This window comes from Epinephelus fuscoguttatus, linkage group LG24, assembly GCF_011397635.1.
Source record: "Epinephelus fuscoguttatus linkage group LG24, E.fuscoguttatus.final_Chr_v1".
Taxonomy (NCBI): Eukaryota; Metazoa; Chordata; class Actinopteri; order Perciformes; family Serranidae; genus Epinephelus; species Epinephelus fuscoguttatus.
Window position 1 is genome coordinate 12,626,025 of NC_064775.1, and position 15,410 is coordinate 12,641,434.

General features: G+C 39.9%; 1 long non-coding RNA gene across 2 annotated transcripts in view; it reads left to right on the forward strand.

The window, feature by feature from the left end:
* The window catches only part of LOC125884918 (uncharacterized), a 55,316-nt gene that overhangs the window by 23,454 nt on the left and 16,452 nt on the right, over positions 1-15,410 (forward strand). The gene's annotated exons all lie outside the window — the stretch shown is intronic.

A 15,410-nucleotide genomic window follows, 5' to 3' on the forward strand; every position in this document is an offset into this window, starting at 1 on the left:
TGAAATAATAATGTCAATGCTCATGTCACAAGCAAACTAACATTAACATGAGCTGAAATGACATTTGTTTGCTAACAGTATTAGCATAGCCAGCTGATGTTAGCGAACTCATGGGATTAATAGGCTTACTTATACAGTAGCATGGACATGATAAAATGTATTAAATATACGCTCAGCAGGGGCTACTTTATTAACGATATCTCAATAAATAATATACTTTGCAGTATTATACAGTGGCATATAAATGTTATTTGTTGATGAGGAAGCGCAATAAATAGCGATTTTCAACCTTTACACACGCAATAGCACTCGTGATTTTTGTTACTTTTAGCACTTAGAAGAGACTAAGGTTTTTTTTCACTTGCCCGGTCGGGCAAGTTGGTCACAGATCTACTTGCCCGAAGTCAGTTTTTACTTGCCCTATAAAAATTGTTTAATTTAAGCGGCTATCAAATAACAAAGACTGCAGTTATTTTTATATTATATAATCTTTATTCACACTGTATTTATTAATTAAAACAACATATGTCATGTATTGTAGCTTAATTCCTACACAAAAATGACAGTGTCGGCGCATTGGTGGCTTAGTGGTAGAGCAGGTGCCCCATGTACAAGGCTGTTGCCGCAGCGGCCCAGGTTCGAATCCAGCCTGTGGCCCTTTGCTGCATGTCATCCCCTCTCTCTCTCTCCCCCTTCACGCTTACCTGTCCTGTCCAATAAAGGCAAAAATGGCCCAAAAAATATCTTTAAAAAAAAAAAAAAAATGACAGTGTCAGGGCTTAAAGTGAAAAATTTCTCCGTCTATAATTTGGCGCCCTACTTGAGCCATGCCCACCTCTATTTATTTTTCACCCCTCTCTCCAGTTCTGCTGTATTAACACCGGGTTTAATATACTTTGCTTCCATCTCTCTGCCCTGCTCTACTCTACTTCAACGCTACTTAGCTCTCTCTACTCTACCAGTAGACTACCACATCCACCTGTTGCACAAAACGCACACAGCAGTGTTTCCCCTAGGATGGAGTTGTAGCAGCGGAGGTGAAGCACACGCATGAAAAATAATTTTCACATGCCTGAAACTTTTTTGTATGCTTGCAAAGCACAGCCTGCTGGGATGTTTCTGTGTATCTACTGGTAGGCTACCAGAAGGGCTCTTTAGGACTAAGTACATACAGTACATGTGTGCACAGTATGAGCAGGTGAAATGTCTGTCTAGCTTACATATGAGGTGTCTCAAGATTTAGGAACATACAATTGTATTGAATATAATAAAGTAAAAAGTCACATGACATGCTGCTGTTTTGTGCTATGACCTATTTAAGTGCTGGAAGTTGTTATTTACATGACAACACCTGAACGCAACACAAGCTCAGCATGAGTGCCGTGCTACGCTGCTGTGCGAGCAGCTGTTTGTCTGTGCGTAACAGCAGTCTGTTGATGGTTATTTACACAGTGTCCATAACAACAACTTTGTCAGCTGACAAACTGCACCGGGCTCGGGGTCAGGTTTGGTCAGGAAAATGCAGCCGAGCCGCTCTAGCGTGCTCACCTGTGTGTGTGGCGGGACTCCACCGTGCGTGATACAGAGAGCAGAGGAGAATTGTTAACGCGTGACCATGTAGAGACAGAAATGACACGATGACATAACACCATAAATAGTATGTTGTTATGTTATTATATGAAGCGTCCGTCGCGCAAAATAATATCAATGGGCACTGTGGGCAGGACATTGTTACGTGTGCCTGTGACTTCATGCAGAGAGACCGCTGCATCAGAGCTGAAGGAGCACGTTTTAAAATACATTTATTTTATCAATTAGTTATTAACTTTACTATTTTTAGCAACTTGCCCGATCGCAAGTGAGTTGTTAGTTGACATGCCCGACCTTGAGTTTTACTTGCCCCGGGCAATCGGGCAATCCTTATTGTTGAGCCCTGAGAGAAAACACTTCTTTACAGTCCTTCAGATTTCATTCGGTGATTTGTTGACATTTGTGGTTACAGGTGGTAACACTAAATGCTGTTTATTACTACAGTGAACACTCATTAAGCAGCTACTTTGTACAAAATACAACAGAAAAGCAGCTGGTGTGTATAATTACAGTGCAGCCAAACAACTTATATCATTTTAATAAAGATATGCATTTTTATTTAAAAGTGATTACTCTAAGTGCTAGTTCCGGTGACCGCTTCATAGTAAAAGCCCCTGAGAAATTCACCAGTTGAATGCTTTTAATGTGAAGCTGTGAAAATGTTCGGTTTGCATTGGCAGTGACTTAGCTCTGATATAGCTGTTGGAGACTGTACACTGAGACTGATAACAATGAGATAAAAAACGATCACCTTGGATTACACTGGTGCCTTGTTCCTGTGCATGAAGGTAATTCGAATCCTGGACTCCGCCACTAACAATATTATAGAGAGGTAATAATATTACCTGTCTATCGAGTAAATGAGTTGACTGGCTATTTACCGTAAACGAAATCTTAAGGATAACAACTTTAAACTGAATATACTGTACTCATATTAAAATGTGATGGGATCTTAAATGGTTTCAGTGTCCTCATATGCAAAACACAGCGATGAATACAGTGTCTCTTCTGGTAAAACAGGTTTCTAATGTACAGTCACGTTACAGGAAAATGCTTCCTGACTCATTTATTTTTCTGCTCTCACTGTGGTGCAGTATTCACTGCGGTAGCTTGAGTGATTTACGAAAAAAATTAGAAATAGTGACAAAAGCACACTTAACTTCTCCCCTAGACGAGCCATGTCTAGACCACTGACTTCTCACACAAAAACACACACACCTTTTACCAAGTCAACTTTGCCCACTTGCTATTGTCTTTGGCAGTTTCTCTGTACTCACAACATCACGTCTGCATCGTCTGTCCTCAGAAACACTATTTTGTACTTTTCTCTCTGAACAGATGTATCCTGTAGGGCTGCACAGACCCATCTCCTCTGATAAAATTCCTCTAAGAACAGAGAGCAACTACAGCTGCCCACCACACTGCCGTAACTCAAACTCTTAATATCAAGCCATTCAAGTCATTTGATGTATCTCTCAAATCTGTGGTTTCATATTATCAGCATAACCAACAGCCAGGAAAATGTCAAACCAATCAATGTTATGCTGATATGAATAGAGACACATAATACATAGAATCACTGGCTTCTGTCTGATAAGTGTGACAGCAATGATTTCATGACTGTTGCTGCCAGTAGATAGTTTTAGACAATATTTAGAATTTATGCATTGGTCCTTTTTAATGCCATGAAATGCACCATATGGGCTTACACAACACTAGACAGCAACAACAACCAGGATGACCACATGACCAGTCACGATATACAGTTCCACAAATTCAAAAAAGGGAATACTTCCAAATATTCAACATTCAGAAAATGCTGTGGCCACATCTTTTCACCAGGGATAATTTTGTGTGGCTCCATAATCTCAATATTCACATCTCTGCTTAACAAGACAAGACTCCCATCCCATGTATGTACATATCTCTTGTAGCCTGTTTTGCTGTGAATGTATGCACCCAAATAAAGCACCTCATGGCTGGACTTTGACATAACTGTCGTGCCTGGGCCACACTGCCTGCATAAGCAGCATGTTTGCATCATGAAATCTCTTGTTTTTTAATTTTTTTCGGTGCCCATGTTGACACATTAGAGCAGCCACACTGCCTGTATGAGCAGTGCTGGTCAGGTGCAGCTCAACTGCTGCTCAGCTTCAGAGCATCTAGAGATTCTCAGTCTCGACTTTTTTCTCTACGTGACGTGTGCAATTTTCGGCACATACACACACCAAAAAAAACCTATTTATTTTTAACTCAACCTTTCCTATTTTTGTTTCAAAATAAAAGCCCTCTGACAACATTTTTGTCGAAAGAATCTCTTCATTAGTCGACACAAGGATTATTTTTGTGAAATATCTGTAGGACCGTGGTCTTTCCACGGCTCTGTAAACTTGTGGAGTATTGGCTTTTAATTGTGGAAGTACAGTACTCATAGCAAAGGGCAGCTCTGCAACAGCACCACAGCAGCAACACTGTCTGTGTGAACACCTCACACGTGAGCTACAGCAGTTCAGCGAGGTTGCTGTCACATGCTGCTCCCGCAGGCAGTGTGGCCCGGGCATCAGGAGCTTCCTTATAACCCCACACTGATAAACACAGGACATTATTTACTTTTATTCATCACAGACCCTAATGTTCTTGCTGCTAACACTGGCAAAACCTTCATAGCCGCTGTAAAGGACACATTTTCAGTCAGAACAATACCAAAATATTATCCACAGTGACTCTGACACCAAGTTAAACACACTTTAAAACACCTGGTTACCAAGCTTACTTTGCAGATAAAATTCAACAGAAATAGACAAACAAGTTTAGTAGGCAACTACATTGCCAGGAAAATAGTAGAGGGGTGTGTGTGTGTGTGTGTGTGTGTGTGTGTGTGTGTGTGTGTCATTCACATGTACTTCCTCAGAATGTCAGTCAAAGTCAAAGTCAAGTCTCTCCCTTTTGTCCCCTTTAGTCACTGGATGTGATGACTGATACCTTAAGCCGCTGGATAATTATTTACTTCTGTCAAGCTGAAACATTTTCATTTTGCGCACAGTTATATTAGGATGCTATAGCTATATAAAGTAAACATAGGAAAAATACTATGAGCAAAGCTTGCGTCAGTTGGGTGTGACCCTTAGTGTTGTCTGGTTTTGTCTGACTTTCTACTATTTTGCTGTTTTTTTTCCTGTAAATATTTCAGCTCTTACCTCGTAACAGCCAAACACACGAACTTACAGGACGCTGACTAAGACCAGGGTGGTGTGCTGTCTTGTTCGGTAATGACACGGCCAAGGAAACAAGTGACATGACCTCGTGTGTGCCCACACAGCTGGGTGAAAAAACACTGGGTGAAATAATTAACACAGACAGACTGTAGTTTCCCAGTTGTCATCTGAACCTTTGCAATAGAGATCTTTGTTTTTGAGTCATAAAGTGCACAGTTGTTTGTCATGATCTGACTTTGGGTTCTAGTCCATTTGTACAGCACTTAAATGCTGGAATATTACATAAACGCTGGCGTCTCACTTACTTCGGGTGAAAACTGTTTTCACAGTTGTGATTGTAACACTGGAGTTGTGGAAACCTTGTGTGTTGCTATATTTAACTACACTATGTGTCCAGAGACTGTTTGTCACCGCAGCATGTAATAGTGGACATTTAAGAGTTAGGCAATCCTCCGTCTGATTTCTCTGTTACCAAAGGGGAAATCCCTCTGTGGCTCATCCGTCCTTTCTCACTGGCCTCTCCAGCTCACTCTCATTTTCCCCATCAGTGTTTCTCCCTGTAAATAAGGCATGGGATTCGTATTGATGTTACAGTAAGAGTGGAGGAGAGTGACTGCAGTTTGCAGAGGAAGTGGTTTCATGGGGAGAGGAGAAAAAGGAGAGGAAGAGGTGGCTGTCAACGGTCAGCCCTCGATCAGGGATCGACACACCTCTCCTGTCTGATTTATGTGTTGTATTTCTTAACAGTCCGTTAGGCGTGAATTTAGCAAAATAGGTCATCAGTGGGTGGATGGAGAAGATCTCATCACACTTGAATGTTCTCAAAATTCATTTCTGGATTTACAAAGCTTCAGACTGTAATCCCTCTGCTGTGCCTCATAACCACTGAGGTAAATTTGAGCAAAGTAGCTAACCCCTGTTTTCTCTAATGCTCAAAGGCCAGTGGCAGAAAACTAAATGTCAACTTTAAATCACACAGTTGTTCAAAACATCTTCTCTCATCCCACCACCTCCCCTTTTTCTCCTCCCAAGTCATGCTGATATCACAGCAGCAGGTTGGCCATGTGTTAAAGACTGAAGTGTCCTTCAGCAAGTGGCTGATTGCCTCCAGCAGGGATTCAATTCTGTAAGTCGCTGTGACGCACAGAAGGACACAGTTTGCCCAGGGCCATCTCATACATCACCTCCCCAGGTTCTGCAGCTGTTGAAGCTGTAGATGGTGAACTAAACATGTCAGTTTAACCCCTTCTGACTCCTTACTTACTTTGACCTTTTTTGCATCATTCCATAGCTGTTCAAAAGCTTAGAGATAGCAAGACACAAAGCAGACACACAAAATATCTTGCCTAGATAATTTCACACTTGAGAAAATGCTTGCACTCAAGCCCGTTATCACCAGTGGACTCCCTAAAAACTTTCACCTTGGAGCGGTGCCTCAGGACCTGCTGTATCTCGTCTGCTCACATGGGGTCGTCTTGTCACTTTTCGGATAAGTTAGCAAAGCTGTAACCTAAACAGTTGCTTATTGACCAAATCCTTGCTCAAACTCAAGATTAAACATACAGGAGACCTCAGGCCTAACTGTAACTTCAGATTTTATTTTTTATTTATCCGTTGTGATCATTGATTTAAGAAGATACACTTAGATGTTTACGTCTTTTCAAATGACTTAAACCTTTCATTTTAGCAGATTACAAAGACAATGGCGGCAGATTTACAATCCCAAATTCTTAGTTACATTTGAAACAATGGGTCTTGAATTTTACTGAAAGTTAGGCAAATGCACACTCCTCATTTATAGCTTATTTCCTTAGCCAAAATTAACTGTTGGCTGTTTCTATCACCAGGAACTAGCTAGTTAATTATCATTAATTATGACCAACTTGATGCCTGAAAAGTCAGTCGACAGATTACTCATTGCTGGAGGTGAAACTTCCAGTGAATGTGTGTCAGTCCTGACGACATAACCTGACATACGTAACCTGCAACAAAACACAAATGATGTAGTTGGGTAATGATGTTGTTCTTGGCTTTTGAAGTTGTGCCAGGTCACTACCCTGTAGGCAGTAAGCTAGTTAGCTGGGCATGCTAATATTTGTAGCCTGTGTTAGAACAGATACATTCTTTTTAATCTTGCACTTTTGCAGTAGTGCTAAAATAACAGAAAAAAAGTGCATAGATGATTTGTAAAAATGTTCATTCATGTCAGCAAATGTGTTTCTGTGAAGCTGCTAAATTACTTTAACTAGATTTGATGAAGCATTTTGTCTAAACTTAGCTATAGCAGGCTGTATAAGGCTCCTTTTTGGGAAGAACTAATGAGCAGGCATCTTATTAACCAGCAGCTTTTTCACAGTGTTTATCTGCTATCTAGGGACACTCAACTAGAAAGCCTCCCAGTTGGAGTTTGAAGAGAAACAGTGCACCCTTTCAGATGAGGCACTGGTCTTCAGTTTTCAGTTTGGTGGTCTCACACTATGACTTGATGTGATTTCTGTGAAAAAAAAACCCTGAGGACAAATGAAGCATTTTTATAAGCTATTACCAGAAGAATGTTCCTTCATTATAATCAGGGGGAGGAAGATGAGTAGTCATTTTCAAATGGAAATTTAAAGTCGGGATGGAAAAGCACAGCAACAAAGAGTTTTTAAGCTTTTTTGGCACAGTCAAGACTTTCTTGTAACTTATGTTGGCTTAACTGGACAGACAAAACATTGTCATATTGTTAAAAAATGAGACTCCATTTTCCTCTTGTATCGCGACTCTTCTAACAACCATGAAGCATACATGTGACATCTACTCCAGTCTTGCATCATTTCCCAAACATTTGCTTCATAAAACATGAAAGAAAGTTTTTTTCAAAATGCCAAAGATTAGAGCTCGATATTAGCACTGACACAGCTAAAGTCAGTTAACCACCATAATAATCTGCATCTTGTTCTGACTTAGTCACTTCCCCCAGAGCTATAGGCTTATTTTCCGGTGTGCATTGGTGAACTGGTGACCTCAAAAGTTGCTTTTAATCTTTGACCAAATGTTACCTCCAGATCATCAGCTGATCACTGCAGAGAGAAGATAAGGGCAACTCTCCTTATTATTGCCCGTTGGTCAGTAATTCACTCATTCAAAATAATAGAAATTATTTAGATTACAGATTGACAATGAGAACAACCAGAGAGACACTACTGTGCTTTTTCACAGAGGATTATTCCTGGCAGACCTAAAGTTACAAGCTGTGACAGGAAATTGTGGCAAGATGCAGTGCTTAATTTGTAAAATTAGAAGTAGGGGAACACTTTGGGCCTCTGAGAGAGCAGTGTTCCCCCACTCCCAAAAGTGGGGCACCCGAGCCGCCTCACTGCGCGACTCCGAATAGAATGGTTGTGACATCTAGTGTTGTCACCGTACCAAAACTGGGACCCATGGTACGATACCAGTGAAAGTATCACGGTTCTGAGTAGTATCACAATACCACAGCAAAAATTAGGCAGATGTGCCTTTTGTCATTTATAAAAAGATAAATCACTTTTCCATAATACATCAATGATATTTCAGTGGAATAAATTACTTATTGACTTATTCATACTTCAAAAACAGCATCAATAAGTGATTAACATAGGGGGGATCAAAATAAAATAAATAAATAAAATAAAAATCAACCAGCCACCCTCCTCCCCTGACAAGTAAAGAACAGTCCCTAAAGTGCGGTGAGGTTTGTGGAGCATTACCTGCCACAGAGAGAAATGTGAACGGCTCGTTTCTCCTCTGACACGCCACATACCTGTGTGCCGCCATGGCTCAGTTGTCCAGGTACTACTGGGCAGTCATGACACCAAGAAGAGGAAATTACTGGACCTGGAGTCGGACTCACCAGTAAGCTGTTATGTTGCGGCGCGGAGCACTATGAGCCTCCGCCGTATTTGACCGCCGTGTCCTGTCTGTGACCCCCATTCAACCCACAACCGGCAGGATTTGATTTTCCTTTCTGCTGCTGGTTGAAATCTGTACTCACACAGCGAGCTGAATGATTTAATTTGCGCGCACGAAACTATTTTTAGTCGCCAATGCAAGTAAAATGCTCGCATGTAAAACTCTGTGGAAAACAAATCACTGCCGACAAGTAAAAATAAATAAATAAAAACTTTGACTGCTCAAAGATACTCACATGCCTGGAAAACAAACCACTACAGCAGCATATTGAGTGCCAGGTGGCCGGACGGCGCATGGACACGATTGGACTTTGAACTATCATAGGTAGGCTACTGTGGAGTTTTAGTACCGCGGTCTACCATTACCATTATACCCTGCAACACTAGTAACATCAGCCAATACTGTATGTAGTTTTTAGATGCGAAAAGTTCTAGACCCATGCAAATTAGTTGCGGAACACGCCAGGGCCTTTTCTGAAAAGATCCTGGTACGCGTTCCAGTACGTTCTGGCTCAAATTAAGCACTGGCAAGATGTTAATATTACTATACCATATTTGATTTCTATCCGCATAGCAGGTTCTCCTTCTCAGAACTAGAGCGGATTGAAATTTGTCATATGAAAGTGAAAAGTATTATCCATCAACAACTCGTGTGGGGACAGTTTTATGTGACTGCACCACAAGTTGTTAACTGACTAAATTTTTTTGACTATCAAGGAAACAGATAATCTGACAGTAAAAATCTGATAATATGACTCAGAAGTTTTCTTTGGTCAGCAGGTTGATGCTGCATTTCAGTTGCTTTCATCATACTGTTTCTGTTTCTTAGATAAAAGCAGATAGACATTATATACATTCTTTTCTATGCTGATGACCCCAGCTCTGTAACATCTTTAAATACAATGATTTTTTTTCTTTAAAATATGTTTTGAAATTCTTAATGTTGTCAGGCAAGAAATAACATACAGCTAGATAATCAGGATGGGACCCCAAAAACAAAACCTTGAACCCCTGCAGATTTTAAAAACTAATACTCCATCATAAACATCCCTTTGAATCTTTTTTAATTTCTCATAGCTCTCTGGGTCAGTCTCTACTATAATGGTCTCACTATCTGGAATCAGAAAAGTAATCTGCACACTCACACATACAAACTCAACACACACATCAGCTCCTTCCTTCCTTCCTCGGACCTAATCAAGACACCAAACAAAACGATATTATCCAGTTAAACAGACGGGGTAATTAATCATCTATTCAATTATGTGGAATAAACTCAGTTACAGCTGATGTGTTCCTGGTGTCTGGTTAGCCAGTTGGATGTAATTGTTAATTAGTGGGACATTAATTGACAGAAAGCAAGCAGCTTATGTAGTGAATTATGGATAATTGTAGGGGGAATTGGCTTTCTTGTCAAAGTGTAATTGAATGACGTGGGCTTTCTTTGGCGCAGGTTTGAATCTGACTCTCAACACTTTTCCTGTTATCCCATAATGGCCGCAGTTTGACTGTAGGTGGTGTGAGCTTATAGGTGTCATTGATGAATGGCATCATTACCTGGAATGTGAGCAGCCAGCAAAGCTGTTTAGTGTGAGCCTAGCAATCGATCATGTCTGTAAAGTTGTATATCATGTCTCATAAATGTAGGTTGCATTTGTTGTGTGAATATATATCTTTTATTTTTTATCTAAGATGTGTTACTGTTGAATTGTTGAACCATTTAACATGTTCTTACCTGTGATTTTCTGCTCCTATAGCCCGTAGAAATATATAATAGACTATTATACAATATATGGGATATATAAGGATTACTTTGGGTCTCATTCGTGAAACATGAGCAGAAGGAATTTGTGTGTAAACTGTTAGCAAAATTGTTAGAAATTTACGTGCATGTCCGCATTCATCAATATTTTAGTAGCTCCGATCTTTTCGTAGCTATTAACAAAACCTACTCCTGCTCCTGACCACTCGCAGTGCTTGAGTAAATTTAGTAAAGCACATAAATATTGCTTGACAAAATTTGAAATTACACAGATGCCTTTAAAACACGTCATCTAAACATGACAAAATATTAAAAATATAACACATTTAGTTAAATTAGTTGGCAATCAGCAGGTTTAAGATCCAGATTAGGTTCATGATTGTGAATTATCTTTGTAAATCGACTCAATAGATTACGCATTCTTTCTACATGTTGAATGATGATAATAAAAATATCCATAAGGACAGCCGGATCACAGCCTCTTCGGCCTCAGTGCCTGGGTTTAGCAGGAGCAGCAGGAGCAGCAGGTGGTGGAGCCACAAAGGAGCACGCGCCATCTGAAAGAATTATTTGAGACAACATGTGTTTTTTGTTTGTTTGTTTTTTGTGGCTTTTTGATCATTTGAATGAATAAATCTGATTTGAAAAATGTTTAATTTACGTTGTATAAAACAGAGCTTTAGGCTATTAAGATTCAAATAATTTGAAGACGATGCATACAAAACTGCTGTAGGCTATATGTTATCCCTATCATTTGTTAAAAAAAAAAAAGTTAAATAGCTCTACATTCCGACAGCCATCACTGATTTAGATTTTATCCATATGCACAAAACATCTCTGGTTTCCCGTTCCCACTTCATTCAAAACCCCACAAATGAGTCTTCTGTTTGTTTGGTGACCACTATGCTATCAGTGATGGTTTTCAGAATGTATTATGATACAACACCTTACCGTGCCAGCGATGCGCTCATCTTCAGCAGATAGTTGTGACTGTGAGCCTCCTCCTTCTACGGCTGCTGTATTTTTTGTGTGTGTGCTTATGCGTTTCTTTGCCTCCAGTTTCATATCAAACCATTTACGCTTCACCTCTGACATGGTTCTTTGTACAACGGAGACAACATTAACAGCATCTGTTACCTCCCTCCAGGCTTTTGCCTGTCCCTGTCACACCACTACTAACTGAAGAAAATAAAATGTTTTTTCTTAAGTCCACTTCACCCAAAATTATTTTGATCTCCGCTTCAGAAAAATTCTTTTTTCTTTCTCTCTCTTCCTTTGTTTGCACCATGACTGACAGGTCGACTGGATGTACCTACACCTCCTTATATGGTGGTCATTGGCTATTCATGGGCGGGGATTTATGCTGATTGCTGATTACCGGGAGCGTGCTGTCACTTTACGATGGATTGGCATTCATGATCGTACACAAGTGTTTACGATCAAATCTGAGTTTCCCGCGGCGTTCCTGAATCCGGAGTAGGTTTTTAGTAGTGTAGGCTTTTATGTGCACATCTACACACAGATTTACTCACTTTTCATGAATGAGACCCTTTATGTCTAACCCCACTGAGCAACTTTGAGTGGAATAAATGGGCCTGCCTTAAATGCTATTTCCATTTTTCTTTATACATCCATTGTGCAGGTAGTTTGGTTAGCCAACAGCTTGCCTTGGAAGTCGATCCCCATGCAGTTAGCTGCCATCTAATGAAATCCACAGGCTGCTTACTGTGTTACAGACTTGGAGACAAGTGTTTGAGAATATGTATGTAAATTTAAGATATTTGGATAGCTTACCCCATATATGTTGTTTTGCTACAGTCATGTTATGAAAATCTCTACAAAGGAAACTGTAAGTGCAAAGTAAGTGCAAAATGAGACCTGTATGGTGAAATACTATAAAGTTCTGCTTTCAGACCTTTACTTAAAGGAGCAGTGTGTGTGATTTAGTGGCATCTACCGGCGAGGATTGCAGATTGCAACCAGCTGAAACTTCTCCTGAGTGCCAAGCATGAACTCCCAGCCAGGATTTCTTCATTGTTCATTGTTCAGGAGGTTTTTACCGCAGCTAAATTATCCGCTGAGTTCTCCTCCTCTCCAACACAAACGGACCAGGTGATTAAAACTGGTGAAAACACATAATAATACAGTATCATGTTACAAATGAGTGTTTCTCTGATGCTGTTTGCCTCCAGACGTTGAGGGGGTTTTTTTCCGTGGGAGCTGAATTATCGGCAGAGGTCTCTTACTCTCCAAAACAAATGGAACCAGTGATTTAAAGCGGTAAAAACACTGAATAAAGAACTTTTCCACTGTCCGGCTTGTAATGGAGGGGCTGCTAATTACGGTGGCTAGCCCCACTCCATATGTAGATATAAATGGCTCACTCTACGGTAACGAGAACACAACAATTCTTATATTCAGGTGATTTTACACTAAAGAAAACATACTTATTATGTTATATTCAATTTCTGCCAATATATCCCCCTAAATCCTACACACTGAACCTTGAACTGAAGGTAAAGAAATATATAATTTACCAGTGTATCAAACTTCTCATTGTGTACTCATTGTGACTCACACTCTCACAGTGTCTCACCTTTTTTGCACAAGAAATAACTGCAGCTTCCCATCAGCACCAACACTCACACCTTGATCTTATCAGTCAGCAGGAGGAAAGCCATGATGACCTTCACGAGGAAAAAGTGTGGTGATGTTTAGGTAAATACTGATGGTGATTGTGGCTATAATAGTTCACACTTAGATCATTTGACATACTTGTGACTCATCTGAAAAGCAGGAAGTCTTCATTACATAACTTCAGCCAAACTCGAGAACACATGATCTTTACATACTGATAAATAGTCCAATGTAGTCATTCACTCTGTTATACACTAACACTTACTGATAGACTGTTCGCACCAGTGTCTGATGCCAAGGGGCTCTTAGTTCACTGAGAAAGCGGGAGGCAGGGGGAGAGAGATTAATTTTCAGAATGGACTGACGGAGTAGGAGATGAGATATTGGCATGTAAATAGGCTGTGGCATTTAATGTCCCAAAAGCTGAATCATAATTCTGATAAATTAGATTATCTGGCTTTCACTGGCTAATGGTGGAAGGAGAGGAGAGAAGGAAAGATTGCAAGAAGAGAGGAAGAAGAAATAGCGAGAAAACAACTCATGACAATAGAATGATTTGTTAATATGGCAAAAGTCAGGGCAAAATGGTGAAGTGTGGCTGCAACACATTAGATCTCAACTGATGATTGATTCTAATTACTTAATTGAATCTATGTTGTGTGTGTGTGTGTGTGTGTGTGTGTGTGTGGGTGGGTGTGTGTGTGTGTGGGTGTGTGTGTGTGGTCACTTCTCTGTACACAGGAAATGATGCGAGATTTCTTCATCCACACAAAGCTGGACTCATGTAGGGGTGTGCACAGAAGATGTGCTGACTTTGTGTAGACTGTTACACTCATGCAATATACAAAATAGTAAAATTTAAACCCATTGCCGAAATGAATTGCATGATTTCAAAAACAAAACAGAAAGTCTAAACTGTGTCAAAATAAAAGCTGTGTAACTGTGGTGTGGGTGGGAATGAGTAGTGGAAACTGAATGCTTTCGCAGTGGGGAAGTCAGAATTGCATTGGGCCATATTGCATAAATCTTCTTTAAAAAATGGAAGTTGTGCATGCAGCAGGTGGAGTTCAAGATAAAAACAAAGTCAGTCATTTGTTGATGACAAACAATGAGAAAGCTGTTGACAAAAATCTGTGAAGTCCTCCTGACTGTTTTCATGCACTTTTGAGACAGTCCCTAACTTCAGCTTGTGGGTTTCCCGTTTACTCTCAAGTCAGATCATGAGATAAAACGAACACCTGTGCAATATCAGGCAAGCTTTTCCACAAAACTGACAAAGATGAAACATGCTTTAATGTCTGAAGATTGAACTTTATACGAACTACACCTCTACGGTTTAGCCTGAAAGTATTTGTTTATATTTTGATCCATCTATATTGTGGATAATCATGCTGCTTTGGCTACTGGCAGTTCCTGCTCTTACTCAGAGTCAAGATCTGAAGATAAAAGACAAAGTTGGGCTGACTGGAAGTGTGGGTGTGATGCCTGTGCTTTTATATAGAGTTACGAGTTATGACTCTGAGAAGCAGTGGTGTGACATCTGTGGCAACTTCTGTCAGTAATGACAGGAAAAAGTGAATATTACTGCAAAAAGTAAGATGCTGTATCTGTTCACACATGAAAAATGTATTCATAGTTGTTTAGCATCTTTACTCTGATAGTGAACATGAAATGACAACTGACAGCAACAGACAGGAGAATGGTTTTATATTTGACAGCAGTGATATGATTGGCTCAGGAAGATCGTAGCAAAATCTGGTAGAATCACTGAGAGTGACGCATAACGCCAGCTGACAGAGTAGAGGCTGGAATGAGGCAGTAAATGAAATGAGAGCGTAAATAGAGTCTTCCTGACTGAGCTTCATTTGTGACATATCTAAGAGTCCAAGATGGTGATAGAGATGTCAGTTGCTCACCTTTTATTTCTTTTATCAAGCAAAAAGTGCAAGTGCAGTTTTAAAATACCATTTTAGGTTTTTTGATTTGACAGAAATCTATTTATTTTCCATCATCAGATAGTCAGCGATAATGAAGTCTGCATGAACCAAACTATGAACCATGTTTTATTGTATATTGCTTTTACACAAAATGCATTCAGTGACCACATTTTCCCAAAGTTGCAATACTGATACTGTAATATAGAAGTTACTCTGAATATTAAATAAGAAACCCTTAAACTGACTAAATGAGTGTCTGCTTTTGGATAATCCAGTTACCAGACAATTCGGTAAGTCTTACAATAATTACTCATTTGCAAATTTTTGATTACTTGGATGT